We start from the raw sequence: 17,247 nt of genomic DNA, 5'->3' as shown, positions 1-17,247 counted from the left end.
CTGGGCAACATCTTCTATTATGCTTTCCCCAAAGGCACGGAAGGAAAAGGGCAAATTATGCTTAACTACAGCCTTTATTATGCTGAACCATTCCCATCCCCCACCACCGCATTGTCATATTAATCAATTAGTTCAGGGATTTGAAATTTCCTGGCCTAATCACAGGACTTGGGAAAGACTGATTTCTGTTTATATGAAGCTGTGGCTGTGATTACAAACTTGGTACCTGCCTGAGCTCATGTCTGTCATTCCGTACATATTCAGAGTTTGAGATGGTTCTGGCTTTTCTGGGAGTAAGGATGAATGATCTCTGTTTGTGTTGGGAAGCAGAGATAATTTACTTTCAGAATGCATTTTGTTCAAAAGAATATTGACAAACAATGTTCAGAATGGCAACATAGTTTACGGAAGTAATTGGAGGGGTAATACCTTTGGACTTGCATTCCAGACTTTAAAGAATACGTTGTGGTGTTCTGAGTTTACTTTTGTCATATTATGCTCTCTTCAAAAATGAGTATTAGTGCCTAAAAAAAGAAAGGGAGATATGAATTTGTTGGTATGGCCTCGAGTTAGGGAATAACTAGGAATTCACCAAGAGCAACAATTCTCTTAGAAAATAACATTCAGATAACACAAAAGATTTTTATTTAGTTAGAAAAATTTATATGATTGTTCTCTAGATCAGGTTTTCTTTTAGAGAAAAAGAGCAGGAAAGTCAAAGTCAAATGATACAGCCCTTGGTGAATGCCATTGTATATGCTTAATGTTTTTTTATCAAAATAATTGTTTTATGATAATAAATGATAATCCCTCAATGGATTTTCGGAAATCACTGCTTGTCCATGTGACTTCTCATTGTTTTCTGAAAATGCTGCTGCTGCTAAGTTGCTTCAGTTGTGTCTGACTCTGTGCGACCCCATAGACAGCAGCCCACCAGGCTCCCCCGTCCCTGGGATTCTCCAGGCAAGAACACTGGAGTGGGTTGCCATTTCCTTCTTCAATTCATGAAAGTGAAAAGTGAAAGTGAAGTAGCTCAGTTGTATCTGACTCTTAGCGACCCCATGGACTGCAGCCTACCAGGCTCCTCCGTCCATGGGATTTTCCAGGCAAGAGTACTGGAGTGGGTTGCCATTGCCTTCTGAAAATAGGTATCTATATATTTACCTATGTATATGTAGACATATAGCTATTTATATTTATACAGACTGATATATCATTCATGGTGGTAGAATGCTAAAGTGTAGATTCCTCCCCCACCACCATTACCTTTATTCAGTTGCCATGTTATCTGTGTGTGTGCACACCCATCTTCAGGGCTCTCAGCTATGCTGTGTTTCAAATGTTCTACTTTCTTTCTCAGAAAATGTTGGTATGTTTTAGAGATACTGAATATGCCTCCAATCAGAGTAACTCCCATCCCAGGAAGTGGAGCGGAAGGCGCTTGGAGTAGATAACTCTGGTTAGACCTTCCTGGTGGACTCTTGTTGAATTTGACACTTGACTTCTTTGGGTCTCATCTTCCTTACCTGTTAAATGGTGATAATAAAGACTATTGTAAAGGGTTTTTTAGAAAGATTAAATTAAAAGACATCATGTATAAAGAGACATTGTTTAATGTTTTGAACTCTGGCTCTGGAGTCAAGCAGATGTGGGTTTGAATCCTGACTCTTCTATGTAAGAGCTCTGTGTGTGTGTGTGTGTGTGTGTGTGTGTGCGCGTGCACAGTTGCTCAGTTGTGTCTGACCCTTTGTAAGAGCTGTGTGTGTGTGTGTGTGTGTGTGTGCGCGCGCGCGCGCACAGTTGCTCAGTTGTGTCTGACCCTTTGTAACCCCATGAACTGTAGCCTGCCAGGTTCCTCTGTCCATGAGATTTCCCAGGCAAGAATACTAGAGTGGGTTGCCATTTCCTCCTCCAGGGGATCTTCCTGACCCAGGGATCAAAACTGCATCTCCTGCGTCTTCTTTTATTGGCAGGAGGATTCTTTACCACTGAGCCACCTGGGAAGCTCAAAAGCTGTGTAACCTTGGGCAATGCATTCAATTTTCTGTGCTTCAGCAATAAATTAGGTAAGGCATGTAAAGAGCATAGAGCCTGGCACATAGTAAGTACTCAATAAATACTCACTGTTATTATTAAATGCTAAAACTGTGTAGTTGTTAACTTTTTTATGATGAACCAACAAGAAGACCATGTCTAAGTCTGCTGCTATGCTGTGCTTAGTCCTGTCTGGCTCTTTGTGACCTCATGGACTGTAGCCCGCCAGGCTCTTCTGTCCATGGGGATTCTCCAGGCAAGAATATCAGAGTGGGTTGCCATGCTCTCCTCTAGGAGATCTTTCCAACCCAGAGCTCGAACCCAGGTCTTCTGCATTGCAAGCAGATTCTTTACCATCTGAGCTACCAGGGAAATCCAAGAATTTGGGAATGGGTAGCCTATCCTTCTGCAGGGGATCTTCCTGACCCAGGAATCGCCACATTGCAAGCAGATTCTTTACCAGCTGAGCTACAAAGGAAGCCCATGGCTAACTCTTATGGTGAATGATTTCTCTAAACTTACTCTAACAACAGATCAGAAGAGTCTGGTGGCATGTCAAGTAGCATTTTTATTGATGTATAACATGCCAACTTTGTGAGGGAATGAGTGTATTTGTAGGTTTGAGCTAGAAGTGTGATTACATGTATTTGTCTTAAAGACACCTGGAATCATTTAGCTTATCCATGTTTCAGAACTCTTCTATGATAAATATGAGAGTTAATCAGCATTTGTAGGGTTACAACTTCTCTATTACTGTGTTTTGCTGTGTGGATGATTTTAATGACCATTGTTTTAAGGTAAAAATGAATTTTCTATTTCAGCTAAAAAAAAAAAATCAGACTTTTGTATCACATTTATTGATAACTGAAGTCTGCAGAAAACTGTGTCCTTTCCTTTGCCAAATGTTTGTCAGTTTCTCACATACTTTCCCACCTTTCCATAGTTCTGCTTCTCAGCCTCCTAAGGGATTTTTCTTCTTCCAGGATTTCTTTAATTCATTTTGCCTCCCTTCTAGATACACTTACCTAAAGGCTTAGTGTTTGTTCATTTCACTCTCAGGACTAATGGTTCCTCATCTTGACCCCCCCAAATCATATTTCCATGACTTCTTTCTATATGTCCTATCCCACTACACTGTGCTTTTCTTTCATAAAGCATATTTTTATATATTACGTAATTACAGTCACTTCGAATGAATCACTTCCTCCTGTCTGTAGGAATGACTTTGTCTGCTAAATGATATTTGATAGATGACTTCAAACTTTGGTGGTGCTGCCTATACTCCTCCTCCTTTGCCATAAGCCATTAGCCTATCATTTTCTGAAGTAGAATGGGTATTCATGAGCCCCTCATGAGCCCCAGATACCTCATGGCCAAAAAACAAAGCATAAAACAGAAGCAATATTGTAACAAATTCAATAAAAATTTTAAAAAAATGCTCCACATAAAAAGATCATTAAATAAAAAGACTGATGGACCCCATCCCTCTCTGATAAAATATTTCTGGGGTAGGACCAGAGATTTTGCATTTCTAACACTGTTTGAGATGCATTATATTTGAAAGTACATTATATTTGAGCACTATCTGATTATAAAAGTGCTCTGTACCTTCATATCTCTGTGTGGCTTCACATGTAGTATGATTGATCTTGTAGGATTTTCCCAAATCTTGTAATTCTTGTAATTTTCTTCCCAGATTCCCAGGTCTAATGCAACCTCTTCAATGATCTTTTATGATTACCTTAGTTAGGGCATGCCCATGGAACAGTTGTTTTACAGTTTGTTCTCTCCAATTTCTTAGCAGTTTATTTTCCTTCTTATAGTACTTACCACTGCCAATTCTATATAAAGGGTGCATGTCTTGGCTTTGCTACCAACACATAAACTCGTTGATGGCCAAGATTTTGTTGGTACCCTACCCAGATTCCCTTGGAATTCACTTTACTACCTCTGTGTATCCATCCTCCTGTACACTTTGCTCCTACCAACATGAACTTGTAACTTTCTTCAGAGAACTAAACTTGAACTTCTAGGGCCATTTCACTCAAGCATGTAGAGAGCTGGAATTGTCTGAAGTTTACATCCTCAGCAGAGTGACCTGCAGCTAAGTGACTGATGCAACAATATGAAAGCCCAGCTCCCCTGCCTTGGACGATCCACAGCACTCACAAGATTGGGCTGAGGCAGGGGTGTCATTTGAAATCAAACCCATGTTTGACTTCTTCCCCTTCCCTGTTCTGCTTTTCTTACTCCCTTAGTGGATTTCTCCTGAGAGCACTTTCTTAATAAATCACTTGGAAGGTGTTGTGTAGTGCTTGTTGAATGAATGAGTGCTAAAAAAGATGTAGATGGTCATAGTTAGAAGCATGAACCCTGGAACCAGACTGCCAGGTTTAAGTCAGAGTTCTACCACTTACTGGCTCTGAGAGCCTGGGCAAGTTATTTGACCTCTTTGTACTTCAGTTTCTTTATCTATAAAGTGGACTTAAAATGGTACTTCATCAGGTTGTTATGAGGATTAAATAAATGAATGTTTGTAAAGCACTTAGAGGGTTTCCTGGCTTAGAGTAAATGTTAATTAAGTGTTTTTAAAAGACAAATTAAATGAAGAATGTTTTGAAAGAAAGTAAAGAAAACATAAATAAGTGGAAAGACATACTGTGTTCATTGACAGGAAGACACTATTGTTAAGATGGCAATACTACCCAAAGTGATCTACAGATTCAGTGTAATCCCTATCAAAATCCTACTGGCAATTTTTTTTTTTTTTTTTTTTCATAAATAGAAAACCCATCCTAAAGTGACTTTGAATAGCCAGAAGAATCTTAAAAAGAACAAATTTGGGGAATTCACACTTCCCAATCTCAAAATTCACTACCAAACTATAGTAATCAAAAGAGTGTGGTACTGGCATAAGGACAGACATAGACCAATGGAATAGAATAGAGAGCCAAGAAGTAAACCCTCACATATGTGATCAGGTGACAAGTGTGCCAAGACCATTCAACAGAGAAAAGACAATCTTTTCAACAGAAGTTCTGGATATCCACATGCAAAAGAATTAAGTTGGGCCCTTACCTAATGCCTTATAAAATTAACTCAAAATGGATCAAAAAATTAATGTGTGACCACAGAATATAAAACTCTTAGAAGAAAACATATGGGGAAACCTTCATGACTTTGAATTTGGCAGTGATTTCTTGGTTATGATACCAAAGGCATAGGCAATAGAAGAAAAAATAGATAAAATGGATTTCATTGAAATGAAACCTTATACATCAAAAAGTACTATCAAGTGACAGACAACCTGTAGAATTATAGAATATACTTGAAAATCATATATCTGATAAAGGATTTATATCCCGAATACATAAATAACTCCTACAATTCAACCACAGAGAAACAACTCAATTAAAAAAATGGATGAAGAACTTGAACACACATTTCTCTGAAGAAGATAATACAGATGATCAAAAAACAGATGAAAAGATGCTCCACATTATTAAGCATTAGAGAAGAGTAAATCAAACCTGTATATTGTCACCCTGCTTATTTAACTTATATGCAGAGTACATCATGAGAAAAGCTGGGCTAGATGAAGCACAAGCCGGAATCAAGATTTCTGGGAGAAATATCAATGGCCTCAGATATGCAGATAACACCACCCTTATGTCAGAAAGCAAAGAAGAATGAAAGAGCCTCTTGATGAAAGTGAAAGAGGAGACTGAAAAAGTTGGCTTAAAACTCAACATTCAGAAAACTAAGATCATGGCATCTGGTCCCATCACTTCATGGCAAGTAGATGGGGAAACAGTGGCTGACTTTATTTTTCTGGGCTCCAAAATCACTGCAGATAGTGATTGCAGCCATGAAATTAAATGATGCTTACTCCTTGGAAGGAGTTATGACCAACCTAGATAGCATATTAAAAAGCAGAGACATTACTTTGTCAACAAAGGTCTGTCTAGTCAAGGCTATGGTTTTTCCAGTGGTCATGTATGGATGTGAGAGTTGGACTGTAAAGAAAGCTGAGCACTGAAGAACTGATGCTTTTGAACTGTGGTGTTGGAGAAGACTCTTGAGAGTCCCTTGGACTGCAGGGAGATCCAACCAGTCCATCCTAAAGGAAATCAGTCTTGAATACTCATTGGAAGGACTGATGTTGAAGCTGAAACTCCAATATTTTGGCCAGCTGATGCGAAGAGCTGACTCATTTGAAAAGACCCTAATGCTGGGAAAGATTGAAGGTGGGAGGAGAAGGGGACGACAGAGGATGAGGTGGTTGGATGGCATCACTGACTCAATGGACATAAGTTTGGGTAAACTCCAGGAGTTGGTGATGGACAGGGAGGCCTGGTGTGCTGCGGTTCTTGGGGTTGCAAAGAGTCGGACACGACTGAGTGACTGCACTGAGCTGAACTGAAATCAAACCCGCTATGAAATACCACTTCATATCCATCAGGATGGCTATTGTTAACAAACAAATAAACAAATAAAATAGAAAATAACAACTGTTGGTGAACATGTGGAGAAATTGGAACTCTCATGCTATGTGGTGGAATGTAAAATAGTACAGCTACTGAAGAAAACAGCAGTTTTTTCAAAAAGCCAAACATAGAATTATGATCTGCTCCAATAATCCCTCTCCTAATTATATATCCCAAGGAACTGAAAACACTAAGACAGATATTTGCATACCAGTGAGGATAGCAGCATTATTCAAAATAACAACAAAGTGTAAACAACCCAAGGGTCCATCCACAGATGAAGGTATGAGCAAAATGTTGTATATGATAGAATATTATTCAGCCATAAAAGGGAATGAAATTCTAATACACGCTACAGCATGAATGAACTTTGGAAACACTATGCTCAATGAAATGTCAGACACCAAAGGGCAAACGTTGTATGATCCCACTTATGAAGTACCCTAGGATAGGCAAATTCAGAGACAGAAAGTAGAGTAGAGGTTAGGAGGGGAAGGAGAGTTGGGGAATAGTGTTTAATGGATACAAAGTTTCTGTTTAGAGTGTTAAAAAAAAGCACTTTTAGAAATATATAGTGGTGATGTTTATACAACATTGTGCATCTATTTAATGCAATTGTATACTTAGAAGTGGCTACAATGGTAAATTTTATGTTATATCTATTTTACCAGAGTGAAAAAAAAATGCATTAACTCTTGCCTTCCATTTTACTGTCCTGTTCTGTCTCTGGGACTTTGATACCTGTCACACTAATGTTTCTTTCCTTTCTCATGAAAGAAGTCCGTGTAAGTTGTCTATGAGCCGTTAAACAAAATTTCTGAAGAGCTGTAAAGTTTTAAACATTCAATTAAAAGCAGAGAAACAAAAGATCATTGTGGATAAACATGAATAAATACGGGAATAATTAGATTATTGGAAAATTCTTTAGGTTTAGTCAGAATTTGCAATAACCCCATGAGTGCAGTGAGTCCGGTTTAATTATTGATGCCATAAAGCAGTCCGCGCCTAGAGTTTTCTTCAGCTTTACCGTTTATGATTTTATAAAAGCTATCCATATGGGTCCACTTGGTTTGGGCTCATAGGCAAATTGGTCTCCAGCCAGATACTCCATCTTCTTATGTATCACACCTCTCTATAGAGCTGAAATGTTCCCCTGAAGAGAAACTTTTAAAAACCCCACAAACTCTAATTTAGATTTGGCAATCACTAGGCTGTGGTGTTTGAGTGTTTTAGACTTAGCAATAAATAGTGTTTTAAAACTTCCAATGTCTGTGTCTTAGTTGCTGTGCTTTCTGTATCTACAGTCAAAAGCCCTAGATGCAAGAATAATTAAATTGCACAAGAATAAATTAAATCACTCATTGGTTAAGATGGTCCTTCCCACCCCATAGACTGGAGGCATGGCATAGAAGGCATGGCAACCCACTCCAGTATTCTTGCCTGGAGAATCTCCATAGGCCGAGGAGCCTGGCGGACTTCAGTCCATGTCGTCGCAAAGAGTTGGACATGACTGAGCGACCAAGCACAGTGAAGTGAAATGAAAGAAGGAGGGAGAGGAGAAGGTGCATTTGTGTGTGAGATAGTGTTCCTCAAGGAAGCCAGTTTATATTTGACAAATCTCCATAACATTTATTCTGACGTATTTTTGCCTTTGCCTCTCATACTTTTACATCTTTACTTTAAGACTTTTTCATCTTCATTTGAGCAGTGCAGTGTTGAGGGATCTGTGGGACGGAGGACTGACTCATTCAAATATATGACATTTTACATCAAATTTCCTTAAAAAGAATATAATGGGGGTAAAAGACCAAATTCCATATAGCAGCTTTCCAAACTTCAGCCAGTCTCACATTTATTTCACACAAAACTCCTTTAACTCCTTTCTGGAACAAGATAAGGTATGAAAAGACAGAAAAATAGTCTGTCAGATTGTTTAATACAAAACATTTTAGGCCGTGGACATGTCATATCATATTTGCTACTCAGATTCTCATCACCTTTTCTACTGTTGTTGGTCTAGGGTTCTTAGGTGAAAGGGCAGTTTGTTATAAATTACACTGTTAAAAACATGTTGATGTTACTGGGGGATCTGTTGTTGGAGAGTGTGAATATAATATATCCGCCCATCCCTTGTATATGGAGTTAACAGTGACAAGACGTGAGTGGTAGGTATTGCTGGAACACTATAGCTGGAACACTACATGTGAACACTTAGTTGGTACCCACTGGTTAAGATCTGAGCATTTGGAAAAGGTACACACACACACACACACACGGTATGTATATTTATGTATACATTTCCCCCACGTTTTGGGTGGAGGACGTTACAATGACATGGCCACTGGACAGAGAGATAGGAAAAAGAATGGCCACAGGGCAAAGGGCAGCATCTAAGTATAAGTTGTAAAACTGGTTTCTTAGGTTTTCTTGGTCTTTTCACAGGAGGCAGAGAATCATTCTCACAAAGAGTTAACAGTATCAGAGCATCCTCCCTTCTGGCAGGCACAGAACTCCTGGAAAGTCTCTTAGGAGTGATACATCTTAAGTTAAGTGGAAATCCTATACCCCAAGGATCTTAGATTCCTGATTAGAGATTATACTGAGAAAGACAAATTAGTTATTTCCACCCAGTTCTCCAAAGCTCACTGGTTGGCTTTGTATTGACAATTTGAAGTAAACCTTGTATTTATTTACCTTCATTGAAGAGCTTGCACAGTGGAAGTTTGTTGATGTGCAGTGAAATCCCTAGTGGGAAATTACTAGAACTCACAAGATGAGGAATATTTGTTTTCAAATGGAGTTTTAAATTGACCTTGATAGTTTTCAATGTTTCTTAATTACTGTTTGCAAATCTGCTGATTTTACGAAAAATCTGTTTCTTGCTGTATTAGAGTATAGCATCACAACAAAATTAGCATTCCATATGTTGTTTTGTTAAACATACTTGGTGACTTTCTTTAAAATCCCTTGGGAAATGTTTTGAAATTTGTTGAAACAAACATGCAACACTTGAAATTAAATGGTGATTATCACCACATTGTCCTTTCTTTAAAGCATTGCCGGTATTTGGACTCAGTGAGAAATGCTATCATTGAACACATTTTCTGCAGAAATTACTCACAAATGGGTAAGACCTAGATATAAGCCTTTTTGCCTAAGTAAGTAAGTGTAGCTTGCTATGCTGCTGCTGCTGCTAAGTCGCTTCAGTCGTGGCTGACTCTGTGTGACCCCATAGACAGCAGCCCACCAGGCTTCCCCGTCCCTGGGATTCTCCAGGCAAGAACACTGGAGTGGGTTGCCATTTCCTTCTCCAATGCATGAAAGTGAAAAGTGAAAGTGAAGTCGCTCAGTCATGTCTGACTCTTAGCGACCCCATGGACTGCAGCCTACCAGGCTCCTCTGTCCATGGGATTTTCCAGGCAAGAGTACTGGAGTGGGGTGCCATTGCCTTCTCCGGTAGCTTGCTATAGAATTCTAGTAATGCCATGACACCATGATGAAGCACATTTATTTTGCCAAAGGCTGGAGTGGCAAAAACCATCTATAAAAGCCGTTATGAGGGTATTCTCTTCTCTAAGTGCAAAGAAAAAGTTCAGTTCCCTTTTGCTAAAATCTCCTTCAGAACATCTAAGTAGAAACAAAAGAATATATTTCATCTGATATTAGAGAACTGAATTGCCTCACTGGTAATACTAATCATTAACAGTTACTCATTTATTGAAAGTGAGATGTGGAAAGAGTTGTCGTGTGTCTGTCTTCACTTTAGGCTTACCATTTAGTCAACTTAGATTTAGTAGTGGACTTACAATTTAGTAGTGAACATCTACTATATGCCAGTAATTGTGCAAGGAGCTGAAGTTACTGACAGAAATAAGACACGATGGCATGAAAGGTTCTGATCTGTGAACATCATAGCTTAGCTGAGGAGATAACGGTTACCGTACTAGAGTTGGGGGGAGGTGTTCAGGGAAGAGTTCAAAGAGGAGTAGATGCTTAAACTTAAAAGGTGAGTGTAAGGTTATCAGGTTGGAAAAGCAGGAAAGAACATTCCAGGATGAGCGACTGACCTATATAAGGCACTGAGGTTTAAAGGCTGTAGGATGTCAGTGAAATGTTAATTCATTCTGTGTGGCTAGGCAGGGTGTTTAGGATGGGCCTTGAGGAAAATGCACTTGCTAAAGTAGGTGGATGTTTTCTGCCCTGCTGAGGACTTTGGACTTCATCTTGTAGGATACAGAAAGCTAAAAAAATTTCAAGAAGGGACAGAAATTAAGCAGTGTTGTATGAGCAGAATGTGAGGACACTGAAAACACCAGTATTAGTTAAGCTATTTTTAATCTTAATTTTTATTTTTTTTTAATTCCTTTTTTTTTGGCCACATGGCATATGGGATCTTAGTTCCTTGACCAGGGATCAAACCTGTGCCCCCTGCATTGGAAGTGCAGAGTCTTAACCATTGGACTGCCAGGGAAGTCCCAAGGAGCTATTTTAACAGTCTTGAAAAGGATCCTGAAATCTGTGTCTCTTGCATCTCCTGCATTGGCAGGCAGATTCTTTACCAACTATTCCACCTGGGAAGCAAAATCATAACAGTGGGAATTAACAGACTGTCCTTTTTAGGTCTGAGAGAGATTTAGGAAGAACCAATTTAACTGTAAAGAATGAAGGCTGAGAGAGTCCTGATGAATCCCAAAGTTTGTGGTGTGCTAATTGATTAGGTCATAGCATCATTTGTTGTTAGGGAACATAGTAGAGATTTGAGAGAAAGAAAATGAGGTCTGGCTTGGACACGATGAATTTAAGGTTAGAGTGGAATGTATTGGAAGTGTGTGTTTTTTCCTAGGTTCTGATAGATAGCCCAAGCATTTCCTCCCCTTCTCTTGATGGGTTAAGGCTTTTACTGGGTTGGCCAAAACGTTCTTTTGAGTTTTCTGATGTTACAGAAAAGCCCAGAAGAAATTTTTGGCCAGCCCAGTACTTTCTATGAGAGAAGGGTCCAGGGAAGTGGGTGGGATTTAATGCTTGCCTCCACTTGCATTATCCACATGGCACTGAAGGAGCTCTTGTCCTTATCTGTGGCTTCCATCCTGTGCTCACATAAGGATTTGTTAAAATTTTAGCTGTTTTCTTCCTAGCTGCTGTCACTCACCTCTTCCTCCTCTGCTTTGCCAAAGGAAAAAGAGTTTCTTTGACCCATTTCTCCTCAGAAGGGCTTTTCAATTCTTTGGAAATGCTTCTGGTTGCCTTGATACTTCAGCTCTAAGATGTGCTCAAGAAAAATCATTGTAAATTTTTTGGCTTTTTCTCCTTATGAGGGTAAGGACCTCTTGTGCTTTTTTATATTCTAAGTGGAATCATGAAATCAACTTTGACAATTAAAAAACTGACAATTACTTTAGAACATGATCTGAAAAACAGAGTTGTGGACACCTGCTGTCAGGTAATTAGGGCAAATAAAAAGTAGTCTCTCTATGATGCTAAAGAGATAGACTTGGTGGTATCAGTACTCAAAAATTCACAGTAGAAATCTGGCTACACTTGATAGGCTCTTCTCAATTATTGCTCAGATCAGAACTATTTCCATTAAGCTGTAGTTACTTACTGTCTCTTGTACCTATAATACCTTGAAGACACCTTGCAACTGAGGGTAAATAAAGCAAAATGCAAAACAAAACAAAACTGTGGTGTGTTCCTAAACCATTAATAATTTAATGTGGACTCATTGGTTTGGAAACTCATATTATGACAATTCAAGACCTACTCGAGCCAAGAGAAAGGTAGAAGAAGAGGTAGTTTGACACATACCTAGTATTTTTCTCTGAAAATTAGATTGGAGGGGGGATATGGTCGGCAAGTTTTTTTTGTAAAGAGTCAGCCAGATTATAAATATTTTAGGCTTTGCAGGCAGTACGGTCTCTATTTCAGTTATTCTGTTGCAAATTAGCTTTGCTGTAGAAGAACATAGCATCTATAGACAGTAAAAATGAATGGATATGATGGGTTCCAATAAAACTTTCTTTACAAAAGCAGGCAATAGCTGGATTTGTTGCAGTTTGTTGGCTGAGCTAGAGAATTGATACAGATAATAGGGTGTACAACATATCCACTCTGGCAATGGCAGTCAATCTACATCATAGATTTTTACAAAGAAACTCATTGAACCCAAGGCTAATCTATGTAATGAATCAGAATATTTGCCTATGAGACATAGATCCTATTCTTTGCTATAAATGACACTTAAAAGCAATAACAAATGTCCACTGCATGGTCACTCCTTTATGAAACAAGGCAGGGAATCAATGATTACATAAGTAGGGTGAGTGGTTAAGTAGTGTAAGTGTATATACAGTATGTATATATAAATATGCCACTTTTAAAATATGTATGGTAGGAGAAGGGATCATACTTGAAATTGCTTCATATGAGAATTCATTTCAATTTATTTCATTTACTCATCTTAAGTTATGAATCAAAATCTCGATATCTTTTCCTGTTAGAGCTATGTCCTTTTCCTTAGACTACCATTTGACATCTTGAGAATGAAGATAATTGCATGATGTGAAAAGGGCTTAATATTACTAAGCCCTGGGCTCCTATAGGATGGCCTCCTATAGGAGGGACTGGGGCTGACTTTCTGTACCCAAGGATGGATTGACTCAGATATCCCTAAAGGTTAATTTTCCTTTCTGCTAGTGAACCAGACATATGCCAAGAGGCATATTTATTAATTCAGACCAGACTTTTCGTATACTGACAAGGAAGATAATTTTCCAACCTCCAAAAGGCCCAATGTTATTCTGGTCTAGATAAAAAGCACTTGCTGACTATGTTCTCTTAGAAGTCAAACCATGCCTAATTTCCTGTTCCCTAGGAAGAATGGTGAACCAGAAAGGATGACCAAGCTCTTCAACTAGAAAAAAGCTGGATTCTGCAGAAGTAGAATGAACACTGGAAATGTGTTGTAGATGTAAGCAGGGAATATTTTCAGGGCTGCTTTGGGAGCAGTTGAAGAACAGTCATAATTCATTGTTATCATCTTCCCACGTCCCCTTTTAGCAGTATTTTCCCAAATCTTTGTTTTAGTCATCCACTCTTAAAATTCTAATGCACAGTTCTTGTCCCTCAGATCTTTTTTTATCCAGACATTTTCAATGCCTAGTCTCTGCTCATAGTCACATTGGGCAGAATCTGTCAGTGAATTAGTTGACAAAACACATTGATGACTCAAAGTGACTAAATTGTGATGTTGCTTAGGTGTATGCTACAATGTAAAAAGGGAATGTGGTTTTGATTAAAGGAATAACAGTCTAATGGTGGAAAAGTTTTTATTGGGGCATAGGCTATCACCATCATATCTTATATTGGTTCATTTTTTCTTTCATTCAACAGATCTTTATTGAACATCTGTTATGTTCGAGGCGCTCTTTGAGTACTGTACTGGTTCTGCTTTAGGTGGAAGCTGAGGTGACCTGTCCTAGTCTTTGCATAAGAGGATCATCACACCCCTGCTCTGCTCAGATCCTCCCCCACTGCAATCAGCAGAGTTTCCAAGGTTGAACATGAACTCCCCCAAGCTACTTCTCTCACCTTATTTCATACCTCTATCCAGCATCATCCCTCTGCTCTAGCTCCATTGACCCACTTGATGTTCTTCAACCCAACTAAGCAAGCTCATGTTTAGGAATCTTGTATTTGCTGTTCTTTCTATTTGGAATACTCTTTCTGGAGATATCCATGGGGCTTATTCCCTTATTTTATTCAGGACTTTGCTCAAATGTCACCTCAACAGAAAGGCTTTATTTGATATGGTATTACTCCTTAATTCTCTGTTCCCTTTTCTTGCTTCATTTTTCTCATAGCACTCATCATCACCTGGCATTATATACATTTATACTGAGTGTGGCTTTTCTCTTTGCTAGCATATAAACGTAAACTCCATAAAGTCAGGCATTTTATTTTCTCCCCTGTTTTATTAGCACCTAAAAGAGCCTGGGCATAATATATATTCAATCAATTTGTAGATTATTCAATGACTCTGCTTCCCTTGGAGCATTTACAATCCAGTCTTCTTAATCTGCGGTTTGTATCTTTTGTCCAAATAAACAAGGAATAGCATTACTATACCAGAAGTTATCTATTCAGGGAATTTAATCATAAGAAGTCTCTGTTACTTACCGAAGACACAACTAATACTAGATCCATGGAGTTCCTTTCCTGGAGCCCTGTTTTTAGGATATTTGGCCATTGTGACTTTGGTTCAGCTCTGTCGTTATTTTTACATGGTGCTAATGTGTTCCTGACATATTTCAGAGACCAGGCTTGTCATTTACTTTGAGGGGTCCCATGAATTTCTCTCTTACACTTTTGAAATGAAATTTCACAATCGAATCAAATTTATTGTTTCAATCAAAATGGATTTGATTTACAGATGTCTGATCCCTTAAAAACAGATCTAAAAAAAGAAAGCTTCCATCAACTTCAGTTCTTGTTTTCTTGTCTCCTCCAAACAAGAACTAAGGACTTTCTACAAGACATTTTCCATAAGACTTTATTGTGTTAACTATCGGTGCATGTTAAATTTAGTATATTATACTTACCTATGTTTCAAGGTTTGTTTCATCAGGGAAGTAGTATAATCCACAAGTAAGTTGTGTATGCCTTTCAGAATGTGATTATTGCTCATAAAAATGGTTTTAATTGAAAATTTTATGTCATGGATAGCCTATAGCAATCTTAGATGCACATACCTGTATTTATGTGTCTATAATTTATTTTTTAAGATTCCCTATACAACACTAGTTTGAAATTACTAAAGGGGTTTTCTTTCTTTTTTTGTTATTCATCTGGGTAACTTAAAAAAATATTGCTGTTATGTTCAACTGTTGGCAGTGTTGCAGGCAACTAAAAGCTTAAGAAAATTATTCCCCATCTGTCCCCCACAAAAGCCACATCTTAAAAGGTCACAAAAGGAAACACACAATTCAAATAATCTCCATGCTGTATCTGAGATTAACTTGGACACAGATGTTTTAACTTACAGTTTGATCTGGCGTAATATATACATTTAACAAAATCCTGTTTTGTATTGCTTCTATAAACACTGAAGTCTGATAAAAGTGTATTGATTTTTCTGCTATTTAAGAGCTTTTGAACCAGTGCTTAAAGCAAGTTGTCTCCAAGGCCTAAATTAACTCTTTCAGCTTTTGACGATGGTTTCCGTGTAGGGGTATGTGTGTATACATGCAAGAATGTGTTTGTTTATGCTTGAAATGGATTAGAATGGCAAACCATTTTGTGGTCTGCAATATTTTACTTGCTGGGGATAATCATTAGACTTTGTTCTTGATTTCTTTCTTAGAAGATGAAATGATTCAACACTGTTCATTACTGCTCATTTCCTAACCACACTGTAATCATTACAGGCCTAGATATTATCTGAACAGTTACTGAAAATATTAATGCAACATGAATTGGGTTTTCCTCTCTCACTCTGAGCATTTAAATATGGACATCATACTTCCTCCTCTTAGTCCTTAGGCCTTTTGTCCAACTGATCTTAATATGAGAACCTTGAAGGAAGCAACTCAGGGAATATGAATCCAGTTTGTCTGTCTTGCTTTCCAAGTTATTCTTGCACTGTCTTCCTTCTTGGCCAACATTCTAAAACAGTAAAGCCTCCCTACATATGAGTGAGTTCCATTCCGAGAGCAAGTTCATAAGTCCAGTTTATTCCTAAGTCCAACAAAATTAGCCTAGGTACCCAACTTTTACAGAAAACTCCAGACGCATGAAGTGACTTACATGATTGGACATACAGTGCACGCTCACATCTTTGACAGTTCTCAACATGAAGGTTCCTATGTAGCAGGTTTACTGTACATCACAAGGTAGCTTCTCACCCTTGAGCAGTAGCATGGAAGCCACCACAACTGCAAGTAGGCGTCTCCAAATTATGTGCGTCTTCAAATCAGAATTGTGATAACTCCCGGGGAAAAAGATGCTCCCAAATTGAAAATATAAAAAGAAATATAAAGCTCAGCAGCAACACAATCTTTTGAAGGTACAGAGACTTTTGCTAAGAGGAATCTCTTAGGATCATTTCAAAAGATAGGTTTTGAACTAGATAAGACACTCTCTTGTATGAGGGCCTATCTGACTTTGTCATTTACCAAAGGTCTTCACACAAATGATTGCATTTGAGCCTGGATATAACCTTCTGAAGTGATGTTTTAGAGATTCCCACATTGCAAGTGATGATGACGCAGTCTCTGAGAGAGGCTACATGATGAAGCAAGACCTTAAAATCTGCATTTATTCTTTTTCACTAGGCAGAAAGCTCACATCTCTCTGGATATAATGGACAAACAAGCATTTAATTCAGTGGAAAGTTAATGAAATGGCTATTTTGTGATGTTGGACCACATTTCTTCATTTTTAAATTAATCATCTGGGTACAAAATAAGCATACAGGTAATAAGACTACTTATCTATCAGTAAATATATATATTTATTTCTCTTATCAGTCTTATACACACATGCACAAACACCTCCAGACCAGGGACAAAAGCAAATGCAACCCCCCAAACTAGAAATCTATAAAGTTTCTTAGAAAGTATTCTCTCTACCTTAAAAATCTCTTGGGAATTCCTGGTGGTCCAGTGGCTAAGACTCTGTGCTTCTAATGCAGGGGGCTCAGGTTCCATGCCTGGTCAGGGAACTAGATCCT

The 17,247-nt window shown here is 38.4% G+C and overlaps 1 protein-coding gene and 1 long non-coding RNA gene across 18 annotated transcripts in view; one reads left to right on the top strand and one right to left on the bottom strand.

The window, feature by feature from the left end:
* SUGCT (succinyl-CoA:glutarate-CoA transferase) overlaps positions 1 to 17,247 on the top strand; it is a 714,763-nt gene that overhangs the window by 388,583 nt on the left and 308,933 nt on the right. For 5 of the 17 annotated variants that reach the window (XR_014067751.1, XR_014067749.1, XR_014067750.1 and 2 more), the window contains one exon: positions 16,850 to 16,991. The exons of 11 other annotated variants lie outside the window; for them this stretch is intronic. The gene's annotated coding sequence lies outside the window, so the exon portion shown is untranslated. Of the gene's footprint in view, positions 1 to 1,973; positions 2,067 to 16,849; positions 16,992 to 17,247 lie in introns of all 17 variants that reach the window. One more of the 17 variants, XR_014067756.1, reaches the window with a different exon arrangement.
* On the bottom strand, positions 384 to 2,228 carry LOC145524681 (uncharacterized). The gene is made up of 3 exons (XR_014067758.1): positions 2,125 to 2,228; positions 1,267 to 1,526; positions 384 to 524 (listed from the first exon to the last, which is right to left on the bottom strand). It is a non-coding gene; the product is annotated as an uncharacterized LOC145524681 (long non-coding RNA).

The sequence above is a fragment of the Giraffa tippelskirchi genome, chromosome 10, assembly GCF_054371585.1.
Source record: "Giraffa tippelskirchi isolate mGirTip1 chromosome 10, T2T-mGirTip1v1.2.pri, whole genome shotgun sequence".
Lineage (NCBI taxonomy): Eukaryota > Metazoa > Chordata > Mammalia > Artiodactyla > Giraffidae > Giraffa > Giraffa tippelskirchi.
This window is presented reverse-complemented; position numbering and strand designations above follow the sequence as displayed.